Here is a 20,011-nt window from a genome sequence, read left to right as displayed (position 1 = left end):
GGGCTTAGGTTGGTGCAGACTAAGCTCAGGCTCACAGACTTTACCGGTGCAGTGGATCCATGCTGAGAGCCCTGAACAAGGGCGGGGTAGGGCTTTTATGAGTTTTGGGAAGGGGGAGTTACAGGAAATCGCGACACAGGTGCAGTGATCCAATCATAATGTACAGTATCATTGACAACAGGTTTAACCATACACTTGTTCAGAGCGTTCCTTACTTTTGGTGGGACCCAATTACAACATTTAGGGTGTCTTTGAAATCAACCAATTACAGGGCAAGCCTAGGGTCTTGTTTGGCGACTATCGGGTTAACTTTAACATTAGGTCACAGGGTCCTATCTAAAGTTTCTATCTGTAGACCTCACCTTTAGGAATGTGGGGAGAGGTAGCTGGCCTTTCCTGATTGGATATTGCGAAGTGGTCTCCTGCTCTAGGCAATGTGTAACCGCCTAATAGCTCTGGAGAGACTGACCCTTAGACCTTCTAGTTTAGAGGGGAAGGCATCTGTCATGGCGTCTGTTTGGTTCAGACTCGTGTTCTTACACTTGAAGATGTGTCTACAAAATCAAGGAAGGAAGAGAAAAAGATAAACGGTGAGGAGACTGCAAGAAACAGAAGATAGAATATAGAAGGAAAGAGAATACCTAAGGAGGTAAAGAAAAATAGAAACAAGACAGTTGGCCAACATGCCTAGAGATCACAAGAATCCAGCCCAGTGGGGGGATACACTCATTAAAAATACAGATCTGACAGACTACCTTGTGACTTTGATTATATAAGAAGAGTTTTATAGCTCCATAATATAACTGAGTGAAAATTGGGGAAAGGTTTAGCATATATCTGATTAGAGTTCCAGAACTAGAGAATGGGAGAAGACTAAAAAGAAGAGACTATTAAAGAGATCATGGCCAAGAGTTATCTGAACCAAAGGAATGTCACATGTGGGACAAAATAAATAAAAACAAATACAGGACTTAGTGGAACTTCATAATTTCAAAGATAAAGCAAAAAAGTCTTCAAAAGAAGAAAAGTCATTTGATTTACACAAGGAATTAAACTAAGCTGACAGACAAGTACAGGAGCCAGAAGATACTCTTTGTGATAACTGTTTATCCCTAGTTGGGTAAGTTAAGAAGAGGAACAATTAGAAGCCTGCCTGTCCATCTGCTTGGATTCACTGCGATTGTCTCCTTACTTGAGTCCCTCACTTCTGGCTGGTTGTGCAACGGTATGCCCAAGACATTGATGGAAGGGGTGAGGTTCCGCGAGGGTCAGTAAAGGGACTCATGGGAAAGAGGGGTGAATTGAACTTAAAGAATAACCTTTCACCAACCTACCCCACATCTGTGTCCCTGAATGTGTGCTCCAGGACAGTCCCCTCGCTGCCCTGGGGCCCAAACAGCTTCTATCTTCCCAAGGAATCCTCAGAGTTTCAATAAATTATTCACCAGTTCTTGGAGGCTCATAATACTCTGTCACTCAGATAGCATTGCAGGTAGTGTTTCTTTAGAGCAAGAGAACCAGCACTGATGCCAGCTTACCATCTTACTGGGAAATAAAGTTTGACCTAATTTTAATTTTTCTACTGACCTTTACTTTTTCTTAACAAAATTTAAGTAGTGTCTTTATTCTCCATCAATATACTAACCTAGCAGGTCTCTGAGAATTCTCTTTTCCTTCTTCTCCATGCCAAGAATAAAGAAATTACTCTAAAATGTGCTTAGATATGAACAATGAAATTGTTGTCTGGAATGAAAATACAGTAGTTTCCTTAGGGCACAGGGATTCCTGGAGTATAAAATAAGAAGTAATTAAGCTCAAACTGCAAAATGTTAAGTTCTCTGTCTTAAGGCAAAATGCTGACTTCCCAACCTCAAAAACTATTCCAGAAGAGCTGGAACCCAGACTCTACCCCCTACCCTAACGCTACGACTACTACAAAATGCTCAAGGAATGAAAGCAACTCACAAGGAGGAAGACAAAACATCCGAGATACACAAGCACTAAGAAGGAAATCCATACTCTACCTGTATCAACGGAAGCCTAGAGAATTTTTCAAAATAGAAGAGAATTATAATATTCAGAATGTGAGGCCATATCATAAACAAAGAGAAGATAGTGAATTTGAAGACATCAAAGTCAATGTGGCACCAGGGTGGCTCAGTTGGTTAAGCATCCCACTTCAGCTCAGGTCATGATCTTGGAGTTTGTGTGTTCAAGTCCCGTGATGGGTTCTGTGCTGACAACTCAGAGCCTGGAGCCTGCTTCGGATTCTGTGTCTCCCTCTCTCTCTCTCTGCCCCTCCCCCCGCTCATGCTCGCTCGCTCTCTCTCTCTCTCTCTCTCTCTCAAAAGTAAACATTTAAATAAAAGCATTAAAGTTAAGAAACAATCTAATTTCCTCCAGAGTGACTATCATAACCTTAAAAGAATAAGAGCTTGCTAAATATACAGTTTCTTTATATTAATGAGAGGGGAGAGGAAGAAATAAGGAAGCAGCTCTAATTGTACACTTAGAGAAACAGTCATATGTAGTTAAATAAATATATAAACATCACAGGCAAAAAGAAATGGAGATAATTTACAACACTGTCACTCTTTTTGTAAGAGAAAGAGAGATTTAGAAGGAATGAAGGAACAAAGGAAGGAAGGAAAACACTTGCACTCTAGTAATAAAATAGCAATAAGTAAGTCTAGGAGAAATCAAAATAAATAATAACAGAATGGCCATGGGAGGAAAAGAGATCAGAGATGACTGTGGGCCAAGGCTCTTTTCTTTAGGCAGAATATACAGGCAGGGGAAAGTCACACGCAGTGACAAGAAAAATAAGCATACTTATGGCTTCTAATTAGTAATGATAGCTTACAGCAGAGAAGAAATAGAATACTGGGCTTTAAAACCAGAAGAATATTCTGTCCATAGCGTGAAAGGCATGAAAAGGAAGGGAAAAATGCATTGTAAATAAACAACCTAAAAAGGTATAGTAGAAATAATTATTCAATATAAAATATTGAACAGATCAGAGAAAAGAAAGATATATGTATAAATTAAATTATAGAAAAGTATTAGTTACATGTTGTCTACAATAGCCACATTTACACCTATAATTTGAAGAAATACTCAATTAAAGATTGATAAAAGATCTGTCAAATAATATTGTTTTCAAAAGATTGGGGTAGCCAATTTTCTATTAACTGATTTTAAACTTAAGTTGAAAACCATCACAAAGTTAATTAAAATGGTATATACTGGGAAGGGGGTCAAAAGAACAACAAAAATATAATGACTGAGCATATTGACTCAACAATGTAGGTTGAAAATATATAACATAACTAAGAGAATTGGAAAAATTTTCAGAAAAATCAAAAAGTATACTGGAGTTTTAACATATCTTTTTCAAAAACTGATGTAATAAGTAGACAAATAGCAAAAGTAGAGGAAATTAATATTTATTTGTTTAATAATCATAAGGAGAACTATAAACCCATCAACTAAAAATAACAAAATTTTCTTGGGCAAACAGAATATTCATGAAAATCAAATATCCACCAAGCTAACAGGTAAACCTAACATATTCCCATAATCAATGTTACAAAAACTGTATATTCTTACTATGATATAATAAAATCAGGAAGGAATGACAAAGCATGCCTCAAAACCACTCATATGTCTGGAAATGTTTACAATATAAATAGCTTTTGAAATACAAATTTTATTAAATTAACTATGATATATAGTCGTCTATAGAAAGACAGGTAAGTAAAGGAATAATCTGAAGAATATAGATCAAAATGGTAAAGGTAATGACAGACAGCAATGAAATATTGAGATGCTTATCAAACCTAGGCTGATTCTTTGAACAGAGTCAAAAGACAAACATATCCCTCACAAACTGATAAAAGAAAAAATGGAAGAAGATTAAAATAAATAACCAAATATAAAATAGGGTAAACTACTGCATATAATACAGATATAAAATTTGTAAAATATGATAATATGAAATTATAATAATAAAAACTAAAATGGCTGTCTCCTTGCTGTGTCCTCACATGGCAAAAAGGCAGAGGGGTCTCCTCTCTTTCATAAGGATGGTATCCCAGGTGTGGAAGCTCCGCCCCCATGACCACATCGCCTCCCAAACACCCCTGCTCCTAATATCAGATCGGAGGTTAGGATTTCAACACATAAAGTTTGGAAAACACATTCAGTCCATTGTACATACTTTTCTAGGAAAATGTACACTGAAAATTAAAAAGATAAAGACATTGGAAAGTGGAATAGACCAATTAAAAAGTAACAAGAGGTACCTGGGTGACTTAGTTAAGCAGATGACTTCGGCTCAGGTCATGATCTCATGGTTCCTGAGTTCAAGCTCAATGTGAGGTTCTGTGCTGACAGCTCAGATCTTGGAGCCTGCTTCAGATCCTGTGTCTCCCTCTCTCTCTGCCCCTCCCTTGCTCATGCTGTCTCTCTCTCTTTCAAAAATAAATAAACAACAACAAAAAAAGAACTTAAAAAATATCAAAATGGGCATGTGTAAACCTATATCAGGCCTAATATGCTATTTAAAATAAAAATTTTCCTTAAAATTATTATTTAAAAATTATTTGAAATAAAAATCAAGCTCAAGTGGTTTTGTGGGGATGTTCTTCAAGTTCTCAATAATGGCTAATACTTATTAAGTTAGAGTTCTTTCACAAAATCATAACTATAAGCAAAGCATAAAGTTATACAATTCAATATTTATTAAGTACTATACAAGAGAAGCCGAAATCTCCAGGTCACTTAAAACACAGCCCTATGATAAAATATTAAATATTCTGAGGGGATATTTAGTGAAGGAAGTTCTGTTCACATGAATGGAGATTTAGGTAACTAATCCTGGGCCCAGAATCCTACACCAATACCATTACAGATTTTCTACCACTGGGGAAGCAGAAGGGACAGCACATACTCTCCTGCATAAATATGCCACAAATTCAAGACAGAGCTTGGCTGCCATAGTTTTAGGAATATAAAGAAAATCCTTCCCATAAAGATCAGGTCCATCTTGTGGCTGGACCCGGCAAACAGAATTCCACCTTCCCAATTCCCACCATCGGTCTATTAAGCACCAAGTAACAAGCAAGAGCCTCCTGCGGCTGGGGCAAGGGAAGTATCCTTGGTAGAAAGGCCTTCTGTGGCTGGCATAGGCATGCGGGGGAAAGCAGGAGGACTTGGCAAAAGACACCTACAACTCTAGGCCTATGCACAAAGAATGTCTAGAGATGTGTGAAGCATGTGGAACACTGATGGTAACCATAGCAATAACAAACCTGGATCATCTCCTAACTTGATGAACTCAAACCCCAACAGGAACAGGTTAACAGAAGAAACAAGCCCATTTCTAGAATTAACTGTACTTGTCTCAGTCTCGGTCTGTACCCACGATGTCTGCCATAATAAATAAATAAATAAATGTGAGACACTAAATGCAAAATGGAAATATGTCACACTGTCAAGAAAAAGAAAGGCATACTTTCACGGTCTAATTAAGTTTTCCTTTATTTTCTGTCCTTTAATGGTTTTCAAAGTACGGTTTCCATATTAGCAACATGAACATTATCTTATAACTTGATAGAAATGCAAGTTGTCAGGCCCCATCCCTGGCTGACTGAATCAGAAACTCTAGGGTTGGGGCCCAATAAACTGTTTTAACAAGCTCTCTGGATGAGTCTGATGCATATAAAAGTTTGAGAAATATTGCAGAGGAGTTACTAGGCTATGCTAGACTATATTTCCCTGAAAATATAAAATCTTTGAAGGAAGGCAAAGGGTTGTGTTAATATTGACTTGTGCCAATCTACACAAATTCTTGTGGCATCTAATTTTTTTAAATTTATTTTTGAAACACAGAGAGAAAGAGAGTGCAAGCAGGGGAGGATCAGAGAGAGAGGGAGACACAGATTCTGAAGATAGGCTCCAGGCTCTGAGTTAGCTGTCAGCACAGAACCCGACGTGGGGCTTGAACCCACAAACCATGAGATCATGACCTGAGCTGAAGCTGGACACTTAACCCAACTGAGCCACCCAGGCACCCCTCTTGTGGCATCTAAATGAGGAGGATTTTCTCTCTTAGTTTTTGGGCTATTCTTATCCCAGCTGAAAATCCTATAAGATCTAGAGAAAGTTAAGTTTGTGGTGGCAACTGACCTTCTCCACCTACTCATGCAACAGATCTGACTGTTCTATCACAATGACTTGTTGGAAGAACTTTGATCCAATTTTTCAATCCAACTTATTAAAAAGAAAATATTAGCTCTATGATTTTTTCACATTCTAATTAATAGATGATAGTAACTTTTAAATATGAAATGTTAAATCTGTTTGGATTTCCTCTCTAAAATTTCATAATGGTCTCTTTCTAAGATACTTACTAGAGTTATAAGTACTAGAGGTTGCGCATAATATTTAGCATCTGGAACATATGCTAGGGGATGAGCAGCAGCATACAGTAATTCATCAATCATGATATAAAAGAGCTTACTGTACCATTTCATGAACTCCAGTGGAGTATATTTCATCTCAGTACATAGTCCAATATAGTGATAGAGATAAAGTAACAAAAAATAGTGGCTTATCTGTAAAAGTATTTCCAATTAAATGTACTAAATTTATTAAATAATATAATAATACACTCCATCAACTTTTGTATTAATGATGGTGTATAATACAAAATATGTCATTTAAGGCCTAGAAAAATCTTCTCATTCTTCATTTTTTGAGGACATATGAAAAAAATCAGTGTAATAATTGTCAATCTATCCCAAATGTAAGTCATTCCTTCAATAAAACATGATATTTTAAAAAATGCTTAGGGTTTTATATCTAGCTCAGACATGTCACATGTAATTGAAAAACATGGATTTTATTAATTAAGTAATGGAAATAAAATATAATTTGAAAAGATAAATGCCAGTTTGATGTAACTTTACTCCTGTTAAGCTGATAATAAAAACAGATACCTTCCCATTTAAGCAGCTAAAGCTTGACTTTCCTACTTCCCATATTTTTTCTTCACCTGCCATGTTGTTTTGGAATATAAACGGATACACAGCCGTGACAGGCTGACATTCATGTTTTTTAAAATCTCACTTTACAGACCACTACTCTTCAGAATCAGTACAGGCAAGTGGCTGCCATTATTTCTTTTTGCATTTCCATGTTAACAAAACAGTTTGAAATTAGAGAATCATTTTATGTTCTCTTCATACTATAGATTTTCCCAGATCCTCTAGGGCTCCTGTCTTACAAATGTTATGATAATGGAAAAGACTGTTCTCTGTACTATCCATTCAGAGAAATCAACAATGTCATTACAGAATAGCTGGTTTAACTACAGGAAAGAGTTACGAATAAATTGGCCTCAGGTGTGAAACTACTCAGATGGGGAGAGCAAAACAAGGCAAGGTGTGGAGGCGAAGCACTGTGGCAGCTGCACAAGGGGAAAGTGCCTCAGGACAAACTCACAGGACTCTCAATATTTAAAGAACACCCAACCCCCAGATTGAAGGAACAGTAGCCTGGTATGCTGGTAATGTACTAGCACTATATACAACGTCTCGCGTAACCCATTTGGGAAGTATACATAAGTAAATGCAGTACTATTGAACTTTTTAATTAATATTTTCTTTTTCAAATTAAACCCAAATTTAATCCACACATCTTTAGCAGCAAGACGCATCACAGAGTAAGAGCAGATTATTTTTTTGTAGTGTTAGAAAGTGTTATTGCTTCTTGGCCTTTGGGCTAAGATCAAGTGTAGTATTTGTTCTTATTGGAAAGTATTGACCATCCTCACTGAACATCATTTGCTTGCATCCTCTGTACTATTCCACAGGGGAAGATGAAGCACAAGCCCTTCTCAAATGTAAATATGACATTGACTTCTCCATATCAAAGCTATTCAGGGCCATTGCATTAAGTCTAGAAAAATGTATAATCCTGGCACAATCTGTGTGCTTTACAATCTGAGATTTCCCTGCACCCTACCGTCACTGCATTTCTAGGTCAGTCCAGTCCAGCGATATTAAACATTTACAATCTCCAAAACCTACCATGGAAGCATGCCTGCCTTAGCATTTTGCCTCATCTTTCCTTCTGTTTATATATTTTTAATGTTTTTTATTATTTTTGAGAGACAGAGACAGCGTGAGCTGGTGAAGGTCAGAGACAGAGGGAGATACAGAATGTGAAGCAGGCTCCAGGCTCTGAGCTAGCTGTCAGCACAGAGCCTGACCTGGGGCTCAAACCCACGAACTGTGAGATCATGACCTGAGCCGAAGCCCGACACTTAACCGACTGAGCCACCCAGGCGCCCCTCCTTCTGTTTAGAAAACCTATACTGCTCTTCAATTGCTTGTTGAACATCCACCTATTTTCAAGATCTAGAGCAAGAATTTACTCACCTATGGAGGCATGTAATAAAGAACTACTATTCTAAAGTTCATAACACAATTATGTGTTTACATTTTTGCACTTTTTACTGAATCTTATGTCCTTTAATGGAGGGATCTTGCCATCTGTACGTATTCTGAGCACATATCAAATGCTTGCCTTAGAATGGGTACTTAAATAATATTTTTTGAAAGAGTGCCTATTCAAATCCCTCATTAATGGGAGGCCAAAAGAAGGAGAATAGACAAACCCCACACAGGGTGGTATATATTTGTAACAATTTATTTCAACAATTACATTACTGTTTCATAGTATTTAAGTGTCCCTTTCATTTAAGAAAGTTATCAGTAATGAGGAAAAAGTGCAGCCTTGCATATAGATAATAGAGAATCATTGTAGCCTTCATTATAATAATAAGGATCTTGGAAAGATGTTTAACTTCCTGAGGCTTCAGATTTCTCAGACATAAAAATAATATAAAATACAGCAAAATTGATGGTTACAGACTAAGCTCTTACTACAAGTTAGCTGCTCTTCCATTTGTTAATCTAGTCTATTTGTCATTATAAGTTCAGGTCAGTCTATTTCTAGCTTACATAACTATCTTTAAGATTTTAAAATAAGACCATTTTTGTAGCACCTTTTTTGGTTTTCATTTTTAGATAAGCATATGCAAAAAAAGGAATGCCAAATGGATATTGCCAAAGATCATTTTTGTTCTCTAACAGTTAGGAGTGAATTCCAATGATATAGCATTTAGGAGGAATTTGTTAGATGAAAATGGGGAAAACATTTCTCCAATGGATGGGTGGATAGATGAATGGATACATGATAGATGATAGATAGATAGATAGATAGATAGATAGATAGATAGATAGATGATAGATAGATAGATGATGGATATAGAGACAGATAGACAGATGCTTCTTTACTCTTCACCCATTTCTAAAATTAAAAGAAATCTAATGCCAGTCTAAATTTATCTTGTTATTCTTCCCTATTCAGATCTTTGTTTTGATCTCCTCAGTTCCCTTTCTTTCTTTTTTCTCTTGTTCTTTTACTGACCCAATGGCAGAATAATTACAAATATACATCCAGATTGGGTAACAATGTATTTGTTTGAAGGATATTATTTCCATTTTTATCTCCATTGATAAACAATGCCCCTACTAACAAATTAATTGTCATTTTAACTGATCGATTTGACACTGATACAGGTATATCAGTACAGATCCAGTAGGGAAATAAGTAGGCAATGTGCTTACTTTTACACAGCCTTTTTTTCTTCTAGCCTCACACACACACAAATAAAGAAAATGTACACTTGTTGTGAATGGTATTTATTTTGGCAACCATAAATTGATGTCAGTTTTTGCCTTTTTACAGAAATATGACAAATAATATCATAGAGCAGTCTTTGGAAAAATTATTCCACCAGCTTTTCAAGCAACTAAAATAAAAGAACTACACCCAAAACAGAAAGATATAAATTAATATAAGTTAATGTTAACATCTTTTGTTTTAGATCTAATGTATTTTATATTTGATAAATAAGAGCTCTTAAAAATAAAATATACTAAAACTAAAAATGGGATTAAAAATCACACATATCAAATCAGAAAATCAAACTATAATATGTATTAAAAATAATGTAAATTTGAGGCACCTGGGTGGCTCAGTCGGTTGGGCATCTGACTTCAGCTCAAGTCATGATCTCAGGGTTCCTGAGTTCTAGCCTCATGCTGTGCTTTTTGCTAACAGCTTGGAGCCTGGAGCCTGCTTCTGTGTCTTTCTCTCCCTCTCTGCCCCTCCCCCATTTGTGCTTGCTCTCCCTCTTTCTCTCTCTTTCAAAAATAAACATTAAAAAATTTAAAAAACAATGTGTCTAGTGTTTTCCACTATTATAACAATGCCATTTTAATATAAAACTAGCAATAAGATACTAATAATTTTGTGTCTTAAAACTGTAATAATGAAATTACCCTACATAAATATTTTCTGCTAGGTTTCTAAACTGATAGACATGTACATAGTATAAACATCTGGATTTTACTTAGCCCAGGACAACCTGTCTCATTTGTACAATTATGTGGATCAGATGAAACAGCAGGAAATAAACAACAATACAGGGGTGTAGATTTGTGACACAACTCTGTACGTATCATTCATTGATTAATTGACTGACCACACACAAAGAACATACTGGGTAATGTAATTTATGCCAATGTGTATGAAGATTCCCAGAGTCATACCACTTGGCAATACTCAATCTATATAACCAGCATTTGGATGAAGACTTTGATTGAAACACTGACCAGTCTGGCATATAGGCTGGAAGGAATGACTGAATAAACTGAATGACAAAATCCAAATTTAAAGGATTTTGACAGGCATGAAAAGTGAACCAAATTTAACAACATGAAATCTGGAAAAAATGTCAATGTATTGATATTCTCCATATATTTTGGTAGATATGTAACCATATAATCTTTGTAAACCTGAGGTTTTAAGAAAAGACCCAGTAACTTTCTTTTAGATACAGTGTCCCTGACATCCTTTGTCCCAAAGTCACCTTCTTCCAGTGTCCTTGCCTTTTCTGCTGTTCCCTTACATGTGGGGAATGTAGCACTCCTGAGGTTCTCATTGAACCTCTCCTTACTCTGAATCCTCTGAAACAACTTACCCTTGAGAATTTACAAATAAGCATTATTTACCAATAAGCAAGAACCATTAAATAGAAGTATAAAAAGGACACACAAATTTCAAAATTCAGTATCTCCCATAGCCAATTTCACAGGGAAATTTCTTTCCTCCACACACTTCTAGCTCCTACCTCAGACTAGAGGAGCCACTTTGCTTTCTGCCAAAAAAGTATTCTGGAGATCTTTGAGGCCCACACCACACCTAAAGTCTGTCTGTCTCGTCTCTGTCTCTTCCTATTCCTCCCTGATTTCTCTCAACTACCTGTTTGTTTTTCTGTGGTACATCAACCGCCAGACAAGAAAAACTCTTCTCAAGTGATAGAATATAATGACAAATGCTTTTTAAGAAGTGAGTTTTCAGTGATATCAGTGATACATAAGTCTATAGTAGTCTGCTCCAAGAAGCAAAGAGAAACAGTACTGAAGAGTGTAGGAGTTCTAAGTAACTACTAAGGATATGGAACCATATGGTAGGTATGGTAGGAAGCCATACTTTCTTACTGATGCTCCTTGTCAAAGCATTCTTAGTGATGCTCACCTTCATTGATATGGAGATCTAATAGATATACATTTATAAAATGATATACTGTGTAAACTTTCTGACAAAATCTGTTAGTAAGACTACTTCATGGTCATTTGAGTTCTCCAACAGTCTTTTCTGCTGTATGATTTAACATAGTTTTTCTACTAAAGAAATTTAAAATATAGTTCACTTAACTTATAAATTTTTGCTACCAAACTTAGATCAAAATATTCCTTAAATATATTATCAAGATGACTTTTTAAAGAAAGTATATCCCAATTTGTCCAGATGCTATTTAAAATGAAACATATTTTACTTGACTTGAAAATCTTTGCATTACTATCTGTTTTGAAAATTAAAATATTTTAGTAAAATAAAAGTGATGTGTTAAAATTAATAAGCTTAAGACAAAATCCTCTATGTTAAAAAATAGTAAAGATCTTTAGATTAAGAACATCAAATTGATTTAATCATGAATGCAATTGAACTTTCTAATGGATATATTTAGAAGATTATTAAGTTGGAATTGATTTTTAAGTTGGAAATCACTAGTAAAAGACTCTTTTTAAGGTTAAAAAGAAGACATATTAATTTGCATTCAAAAATTAACACAGAGAAATATATGCAGGACAATATGGCACTAACTGAAATTAAAAAAAAAAACACAGTATGTGTTTTTACTGAAACTATCATTTCTTTCAATTAAGAGAATGAAACTCAATTTGTGTTCGATGGAGAAATCAACCCTTTGAAAAATCTGTGCCCAATCTCAACTATTATAGCAGAACTGCTTACCAGATAGATAAAGAATTAATTATTTGCTTATTAGACTGAGGGAGTTCTTTATCTATATTGTCATACTTTGTCATCTACTTCAGGGCAGATACAGAAGTAATGAAGTATTATTATTATTTTGGAGTAAATGTTGAGGGGGAGCTTGATAGTTTTTATATTTTGTGCAAGCATTTTTAAATGTTATGTATCTAGACACCAGAACAGTACCTGAATCGTAGGTGCTCAGTAAGTTTTCACTGAATAAAGAAATATATGAATGATAGATTGCAAATATATAGAAATAGACTAAAGAAATATGGATAAAATTATATGAGGTTTTCAGAAAACTGAAAGCTGTTAGATCCTGGAATTTCTATCCAGGGTTTGAGAATCTTCATTGTGTTAGATACTGATGACAATACAATTATGTAGCTTGGAAGAAGAAAAAGTCTTTGAGTCCAGAAAATATAAAATAACAAACTATTTTACTTTTGAGGACCCAGAATTCTGCATTTTTCATACATATGAACTTTATCCAATTCAGAGTCTTCCAAAATTCCAATCCCACATTAAATATTCTTTACTCAATGAAATCATATTATGGGTAAAAACATGTAATATAAACTCTAACTCTACTCAGATGCTAAAGACTTCCAAATCTGAACTTCTAGCTCCAAATCCTGAAGGACTAAAAACCAGGACTGCCAACTCTCTAGTAAAAATAATTACATTGACGATTCCCAAGAAACAAAAATAAATTCAGTAGTTATCCATCTTCTTCCCTGTATACATGTCTACTGCCCATTATTTTTCTATAAAACAGATAAAAAAGTCATCAAGAGATCATGTCCCCAAGCTAAAAACTGTTGAGGATTACATGACTTCTCTCTCTTTTCTTCATCTCTGTAGTCAGTCAGAAACTGTGTCAAATCTAACTCCTCTCTCCATTTTCATCGTCACAACCTTCATTCACTATCTCTCCATCCCTCAACCAAAGAATTAAAAATGACTTCCTAATGGAAGTCTCATTATCTAGTTCTTCCTCATCAAATTATTGCTTACATTGCTTCTTGAGCGATTTTTCTGTAATACAAATCTGATTTGTTTTACAAATTTTATTTATCTGTGTGTTTTTTTGCCTATGGGAAAAAGTCTAACTTTTCAACAAGTTATACACTGGCCTTTAGCATCACCCATTACATTTATACTTATAAATACATTTATGTTAGGCATCACCAACACTTCCTGCCTATCTAATATCACCTAACACAAGGAATATATTTATGCTTTATGCCTACACATAATAGAAATTAATAATATAGGGATATATATTATAAGAATCTCCAAATATGTCATACCATTTTACTATACCAAGGAAATCTATGTTTTTCTTTTGCTTTCATGACCATTTCCCCAATATTACTTTGCTATTACTTATCCTCATAGTCTAGGTGAATTGAATGACTATTAATAGTAATAAAGTTAAATGTATACCCAGAGGCTTGAGAAGCTTTCACATACTAGTATATATAAATTGACAAAACGGGTATCATATGCCATATACAATCTTGTAAATTCATGGAAACCATCATTATTTAGTAAGCATTTGCAATGTAATTGATTGAACATTCATTAAAATTATTTTAGTGATACATAATAACAAATAATATGTTTATTTCTTAATTTTAAAAATAATTTTCTTAGTCTGTGACCAACAGTTCATTTTCAATTTAATTATTGTTTAGGGAATAAGAAAAAAAAGCTCTTTTTTCCATCTATCCACAGAACTATTCTCACTACTTCCCTTCTGCCACTTCTGGTAACCAAATGTGTGTGTGTGTGTGTGTGTGTGTGTGTGTGTGTGTGTGTGTGGTTTTCCCCACATCAAAGAATTCTGTACACCAACTGGATGTCCTACAATTCAATTCAGTTTTAACACTATCTACCTAGAGTTGGCTTCAGATCCACAGATTAAGGGCTTGATCCAACAAACTGCCCCTTCTCCCCATTTCAAATGTCACTTGCAACCCCAGGTTGTTACCTATGCTTCTGAACAATCAGCTATAAATCAGAAATTTCTGCTACCCTTTCCTTGAGTAAGCTAAAAATTGTAGGTTCCCATTATTCATACCTTAGGTTCAACTGATTTGCCAGAGCAGCTCACAGTTCTAAGGAAAACAGTTTGCTTACAAGATTATTGATTTATTACAAAGGATATTAAAAGATTAAAATGAATAGCCAGATGAAAAGACATGTAGGGTGAGGGCCAGAAGGGTCCCAAGCATAGGGGCTTCTGACTCCACAGAGTCTGTCATGTGTCATTCTCCAGGCATAGATGCCTTCTGATTCTACCAACCTGAGAACCCTCCAAACCTCATCCTTTTTTATTTTTATGGAGGATATATTATATAAGCACTTTTATTGCAACATTGGGCATTAGTGATTAACTCAGGCACGAATCTCTCTCTCCCCGCTAAAGGTTGAGAGGGAGGATTGAAAGTTCCAATCACATGGTCAGTTCCCCTAGCAACAAACCCCTTCATCGTTAGGGTCTTTCCACAAGTTACCTTATCAATGTGGTTAATTGAAAGGGGTTTGTTATAAATAATAAAAGATATCTCTATTGCATTGCTCTTATCACTTAGAAAATTCTATGTGTTTCGGGGGTTCTGTGCTAGAAAGAAGTATGAAAATCTAATATATACATTTTTATTACAAATCACAATATCCCAATTATATAATAGATTAATGACTAAAAATACGTGTTGCTACTGAGTATTTTAGTAGGACAAATTTCTAGAAATGCAATGACCAGATTTGAGAATATTAATATATTTGAATCTTTTGATCTAGTGTCAAAAGAAAATTTTCCACAATTTACTGATCTGGTGAGCTTTTATTCAGTGATTCATGAATCTAGCAACATCCAATATAGTAGAGAGTCGGAAACTCTGAAGAGTTATGCAAGGAAAGAGATTGTTATAGACCACAGCGAGTAGGCACAGGAAGATGCACTAGACATTTGCTGATGGTTTCCTTATATGCAACGCATTTCCTTAAATGTGAAAACAAGTCTTAAAGCTAAGTTAGGTAATTTGTGCTGAGGAGACAAGCACTGACTAGCTGACCCAGACCTTTCTTTGCTGGGAGAGCCAAGCATAGAATTTAGTTAAGTTTTGGTTTGCCAAGATGGAGCTTAGTAAGAGCAACTCCCTTTGAGCTTAATCTAATTACTTTAACAATTTACTACCATATTTCCTATGGAAAAACGGTACAAATCTACTTTATAAAAAAACAGCGTGTGAGTATGCCTTTTCTCCCTGAATCTATAAATATAATTTTTTGATCGACATACCATTTTGGTCAGCAAAAATGTATTTGAATATTTCAATATGCAGTTTTATTATTGATATTCATGCATGTTTTCTTATGTGCATGACTGTCTATATTTCTTGTTTCATAAAATGTTTAATCATGTCTTTGGCCCATATATTTTATTGATTTTTATGTACTTAGGTTATCATTATGTGGTATTGATGTCACAAATATTTTTGCAGTTTGTTATCTGCTTTTTGGATTTAATGGTGTTTATCTTTAAAATTTGATGTCCTTCTTGTTAATGGCTTTGAAACATGAAAAATCCATAAACATCTTATTAATTTTCAGGTTTAGCAAGTGTGATTAGTAGTATCTAGCCAAAATTTTCCTAGTTTTAAAAGTAAGAAATAACAAGGAATAATCATATTGCAAAGCAGAATAGTGCACGTATGGCCATTTTGTTAATGTTGGATCCTGAGACACTCAGAGAAAAAATACTTTCATTCATCTGACAAACATTTATTAAACTTTTATTGAATTCTAGTGTAGCCAATTCCTTCTTCATTAAAAGTCATCTAGAGTTTGCCCCTCTTTGAATAAGTTTGGAAACAAAATGTGTTCATGTAAGATAACCAGAAAACAAAAACAAGTATACAATAGTTTAAAATAATATATGAACTGAGAATAGTTTCAATATAGAATGGAATTGTTGAACTCCACATTTATGAATGTTAAAGAAACCTACAAATTGTAAGAAAGTTAAAAAACAGAAAAATGATAAAAACTTCACTTTGCTGTTATACACTTTCAAAATGCCTATAAAGTACTTGGGACTTATAATGAGAATAGTACTAGTATAATGAACATCCTCATTTCTACTGTATGCTTTGATACATTCAAACCTTGGCAAACAAATATTAAGCCCCCACTTTGTATATTGTTTGCAGGTATATAAAACTAAATAAGACAAAACCCCTTTCCTCAAAGATAGCAGAACACAATGGAACAGAAATGTACATTATCAAATACCTACCCAACATTATTCTAAGTTTAAAAGTGGCTTTTGCTTTGGGGTGATAGGAAAACATAGAAAATAAAGCCTATGGTTCTGCCTGGAAGGATGAGAGAAGAGAGAATAATTCAATGAAGACCTCTTTAGGAGGATGTAGATTAGCAAGATTGAAATACGAACAAAAGATGACATGCTGGGCCTGGAAGGAAGACACTGGAGGCCTGATGACATGCGCTGTATTCTGGAATGCAGGAACGAATGGAATTTAAAGTAGAAGACAAGACACAGGGAGGAGCATGAAGTTTCTTCAATCAGACTAAAGAATTAAAGTTATACTAAAACGTTAGAAATCATTAGAGGCTATTTAAAATAATCAGGCTTATATTTTAGAAAGCATATTAACAGAAATGTGGATTAATGGAGTGGAAGTAGGTAACCTCACAGTTGAGAAACTCAACCTGCTGCTGTTGAGAAACTCAAGTAGTGGTGATGAGGGTCTGAACCACGATAAAGGTAGAGGTAAGCAGAGCAGCAGACCCAGTTCACCAAGGACCTAAGACGGCTACTCTTTTTCTCACTTGGTTGAATGGATGTAAGACCATTAAGAACCATCCATCTAAGAACAGTCTACAGAAGAACTATGGAGATGGTTTATTTACATACTTCATTTTATCATGCTTTTTTTTTTTACTGTGCTTCCCAGATGCTGTGAGGGGGTGTTTGTTTTGTTTTGTTTTTTTGTTGTTTGCTTTTTTAACAAATTGAAAGTCTGCAGCAACCCTACAGGGAGCAAGTGTTATCAGAAACATTTTTTTCAACACTTTGTGTCTCTCTGATACATTGTGGCAATTCTCATTCTATTTCAAACTTCTCATTATTATATTTGTTAGGGTGATCTGTGATCAGTGATCTGTGATGTTAGTCACTATTGTAATTCTTTGGGGGGCACCATGAACCATGCCCATATAAAACTTCTACGTTAACTGATAAATGTTGTATGTGTTCTGAATGCTCCACTGAAAGGCTGTTGCCCCATTTCTCTCTCTCCTTCTCAGGTATCGCTACTCACTGAATCACCAAAAAATTGAAATTAGGCCAATTAACAACCCTGCAATGGCCTTCAAGTGTTCAAGTGAAAGGAAGAGTTACATGTCTCTCACTTCAAAAGCTAGAAATAATTAAGCTCAGTGAGGAAGGCATGCAAAGAGTCAAGGCAGGTTGAAAGCTAGTCCTCTTATGCTTAATAGCTGAGTTATGAAAGCAAAAAGTTCTTGAAGGAAAACAGAAGTGTTATTCCTGTGAACACATGAGTGATAAGAAAGCAAAATGGCCTCATGGTGGATATGGAGGAAGTTTAGTGGTCTGGATAGAAAATCAAACCAGCTGTAACTATCTCTTAAGCCAAAATCTAATCCAGACAAAGTCATTAACTCTCTTTAACTCAATGAAAGCTGGGAGAAGTGATAATACTGCAGAAGAAAAGTCTGAAGCTAGCAGAGATTGATTCATGAGGTTTAAAGAAAGAAGCCATCTCCATAACATGAAAGTGCAAAGTGAAGTAGCAAGTGGTGATGTGAAAGCTGCAGCAAGTTATCCAGAAGACTGAGCTATAATAAATGCAGGTGGCTATACTAAACAACAGATTTTCAATGTAGATGAAACAGCCTTCTGTTGGAAGAAAACACCATCTAGGCCTTCATAGCTAGGAGAAGTCAATGTCTGGTCTCAAAGCTTCATAGAACAGACTGACTCTCTCCTGAGGGCTAGTGCAGCTAATAACTTAAATTGAAGCCAAGGCTCATTTACTATTCCAAAAATTCCAGGGCTCTCAGGAACTGTGCTAAATCTACTCTGCCTGTGTTCTATAAATGGACAATAAACTCTGAATGACAGCATGTCTTTTTACAAAATGGTTTACTGAATATATTTTTTAAAACAAATTTTTAATGTTTTTTTTTTATTTATTTTTGAGAGACAGAGGGAGATAGCACAAGCAGGGGAGGATCAGAGAGAGAGGAAGGTACAGAATCTAAAGCAGGCTCCAGGCTCTGAGCTGTCAGCACAGAGCCTGACAGGGAGCTCTAACTCACAAAGCATGAGATCATGACCTGAGCTGAAGTCGGACGCTCAACTGACTGAGCCACCCAGGCGCCCCCTGAATTTCTTAAACCGAATATTGAGACCTACTAAAAAAAAAAAGATATTCCTTTCAAGACATTACTACCCATTGACAATGTACCTGAACCCAAGAGCTTAATGAAGATGTGCAGTGAGACTAATTTTTTTTCATGCCCGCTAACATAACATCCATTCTACAGCCCATGGATCAAGAATGTTCACTTTTAAGTTTTATTATTTAAGAAATACATTTTGTAAGACTATAATTACCATGCACAGTGAGTCCTCTGGTTGATCTGAGCAAAGTAAATTGAAAGCCTTCTGGAAAGAATTCTTCATGCTAGATGGAGATAAGAACATTTGTGATTCATGGGAAGAGATAAAAATATCAACATTAACAGGCATTTGGAGGAAGTTGATTCTATCCCTCATGGATGACTTTAACTGGTTTAAGACTTCAGTGAAGGAAGTAACTGCAGATGTGGTAAAAGTAACAAGATAATTAAAAGTGGAGCCTGAAGATGTGACTGAATGGCTATAATTTTGTGATCAGACTTTAATGGATGAGAATATTTCTTATGGATGAGTAAAGAAAGTAGTTTCTCAAGACAGAATCTACTCCTGGTGAAGATGCTGAGAAAACTGTTGAAATGACAACAAAGAATTTAGAATGTTATGTAAACTTAGTTGACAAGGCACCAGCAGAGTTTGAGAGGATTGACTCCAATTTTGAAGGAAGTTCTACTGTTGGTAAAATGTTATCAAACAGCATCACATGCTACAGAGAAAGCATTAGTGAAACCAAGAGTCAATTGATGTGGCGAACTTCATTGTTATCTTAAGAAATTATCACAGTAACCCAACATTCAACAACCACCACCTTGATCAGTCATAGCCATAATGTCACAGCAAGATCCCCACCAGCAAAAACATCAGGACTCACTGAAAGCTCAAATAATGGTTAGCATTTTTTAAAATTTATTTATTTAAGGAACTCACCAAACTTCACACCCACAAAACAAATAACCCAGTGAAGAAATGGGCAGAAGACATGAACAGACACTTCTCCAAAGAGGACATCCAGATGGCCTACAGGCACATGAAACGATGCTCAGCATCACTCATCATCAG

The 20,011-nt window shown here is 35.4% G+C and overlaps 1 pseudogene; it reads left to right on the top strand.

Annotated features, from left to right (window-relative positions):
* Window positions 1-7,765: 7,765 nt before the first annotated feature.
* On the top strand, window positions 7,766-7,862 carry LOC115300462 (annotated as a pseudogene).
* Window positions 7,863-20,011: the final 12,149 nt, after the last annotated feature.

This window comes from Suricata suricatta, chromosome 8 (genome assembly GCF_006229205.1).
Source record: "Suricata suricatta isolate VVHF042 chromosome 8, meerkat_22Aug2017_6uvM2_HiC, whole genome shotgun sequence".
NCBI classification, from domain to species: Eukaryota; Metazoa; Chordata; class Mammalia; order Carnivora; family Herpestidae; genus Suricata; species Suricata suricatta.
Note: the sequence above shows the minus strand (reverse complement) of the source record. Positions and strands in the feature narration are given on the sequence as shown.